General features: G+C 39.5%; 1 pseudogene; it reads right to left on the bottom strand.

Annotated features, from left to right (window-relative positions):
- Positions 1-858: 858 nt before the first annotated feature.
- Positions 859-1,527, bottom strand: LOC116884413 (annotated as a pseudogene).
- Positions 1,528-2,659: the final 1,132 nt, after the last annotated feature.

A 2,659-nucleotide genomic window follows, 5' to 3' on the forward strand; every position in this document is an offset into this window, starting at 1 on the left:
TTCAGGAGAGACTGGTGTGTGAGAAGAGATGATACAGAGGGATGAAATAATTTCTGCCTTTGGGACTGGCTCAATGGACAAGTGTGCAAGGAACTGAGTTTGGAAAACTAGAATCCACATAAATGCCAAAAGAGTGTTTGGCTCCCCGTGCCCATAATTCTAGCACTCAAGAGGTAAAAACAGGCAAATCCAGCAGAAATCTAGCTAGCTAGATCGTGTGAGGTGGACATGGATGATATAAGACCTGCAACACTAAGCTTTGGCCTCTGTGTGAGCACACGTGTATGTGAACCCACACACATGTCAACATTAATGTGCACATGCATGGAGAACATATGTGCACACACATGACAAACATGTCTTGTGGTACCAATGTTTTCAGGGATGTAAATACCCTGATTGGTGAGGATCCATTTATTTTTGCTGAAAAGAGGGAATATAGAAAGCTTATCTCTTTGGGTTCTGCAATTAATTAATTAAGTTAATTAACTAAAGCTACAAGTGACATTCATCCCCTCCCCCATTTTCTTCACAAGTGATTGGCTCATTCTGAAATAGATCTGAATCATGATACTGTTTATCCAATGGCTTTTATAATGTGTGTATTGTGTATGATAGATGTTATACACAGCACCACCTCTGCCTCTTGCACAATCTCGAAAACATGTCCACTAGAAAATGACACAGTTTAAAAATATATTTTTTCAAGAATCCCCAAATTCTTCATTTGAAAGAGTGGTGTAAATTAATGAACTTAAGTGGATGTTTGCAGTAGGTTACAGAAAAGACGAAGGCAGCCCCCATCTGCATGCATTGCTTGGTGACCAATGAATCACTCTTTGCTTTGGGAACGTCAGCTTAGCTCTCATTATCATTGCTGCCCAGGGTATGCTTGTCAAAGATCTATTCCGCCATGCCAGATTCGGGAACTAACATCTTCCTCAGGTTGGTTGTCCCATCACCCAGTTCTTTGGTGGATTTCACATGCTCATTTAGTTAATGATTCTCAGTGAAGTCACATAAGTGGGGGTCGTTTTTTGTCAGTAACCAATCCAATTTGCACAGTTCCAATAGTGACTGATTCACACTCATTTTCAAGTGCAGTGAACACTCCATTGGGTTCAGCCTGTTCCCTCAGTCATCATGGTCTGATTTCTTGACAACTCTGCTGGAAGATTTGGCTACCTTCTTAACACTTAATCATCAATTTCTCAGCATGTTCCCTCTCCTAACTGACATTGGCTGGGAAAAAGTTCTTCGGAGCCAAATCATCCTGGTCGAAGTAGCACCATGGACAGATACACACAGGAGGCATTCAGCTCCAGGTTCATCTGCTGATTGACCAAATTCCTGGTGGCAGCTCTGGTGATCCTGTACTGGAGACTCAGTGGTCACTGCCCAGGGAAGAAAGGCTGTGGGAAATCTGGAGCAGCAGCAGAAAGTGGGGCTGTGGTCCAGAGCAATTACCTGGGGTTGATTGCTTTGATCACTTGGTTCTGTACAAGAATTGTCAAAGCAGAAAACCATGGGGCCTCTGGGATGAGAACCACTGGCTTAAAAATATTTTAGACTGACATAGTTTTGGTACATATTTATAAATTACAATGATGTTGTAATTCATGTATACATGAGTCGCAAATATACACAAACTCACTAATGGATGGCATTTTGTGTAAAGAATAGGACAGCAAACAGAAAATATAAAGTATCCATCAAGTGAATATGAGCTTTTATTTCATTAATAAAGTAAAACCATCCTAAGCATAACTGTGATAATCAAATATTTGGGTACTCAGTATGTATTCAAGGGGTAATTCTTCTTTTAGAAGGTTGCGGTTTGAGGATCATTTTTCTCGTTGGTATAACTCTCACAGGCTGAATGTTGCAAACCAGTGGGGAAGGGTAGGATTGTAAAGAACACAGCGTGCTCGCTGCCATTCCCACCTCCCACACTCACAACAGCTGCTTATGCTCATTCTGCAGAGCTGAGCCTTAGTCTCAGCATCCAACAGGAGGCCTTCATCAGTTCATTAGTGATGGCATCAAAACCCTGATTTTTTCATCTCTGTTCAGGGTGTCATTCTCTCTTAAACAGCATGTGAGATCCAAGGTCCTGGAGCAAAATTTATTAAAAGAAATTGATGCATATTTCCTTAACACTTCAAAAACTACTTTGTAAACTTCACATTACAGGGAAATGAGTCTAGTATATTTCTATTTTTCAATTTAACTCGAAAGTCTGGGTTTAATTGTCACCCAACCCAGGTAATTAAATATTTCCAACAATTATTCTGTCAGTATATTTATCTGAATTTGGAGGAAACAAAAATTAGAGAGCATTTTTGAATTGCCAGAAACTTAAATCTAAAAATTTTGAATTTGTTCTCAAAACTATTCCAGGAAACAATAAGGCATTTGAAAATATCCAAAAGTTCTTTATGATAAAAGTCCTGGAAATATTTGGGATAAAATTAGACATACATCAACATAGTAAAGGTAATCTACAGCAAGTCCATAGACAACATCAATCTAAATGGAGAGAGACTCAAAGCACATCCACTATAATCTGTAACAAGGCCAGGTTGTGCATTCTCTACATACCTCTTCAAGATAGTACTTGATGTCTTAGCTAGAGCAAGAAGACAATTGAAGGAGATCA

The sequence above is a fragment of the Rattus rattus genome, chromosome 15 (genome assembly GCF_011064425.1).
Source record: "Rattus rattus isolate New Zealand chromosome 15, Rrattus_CSIRO_v1, whole genome shotgun sequence".
Taxonomy (NCBI): domain Eukaryota; kingdom Metazoa; phylum Chordata; class Mammalia; order Rodentia; family Muridae; genus Rattus; species Rattus rattus.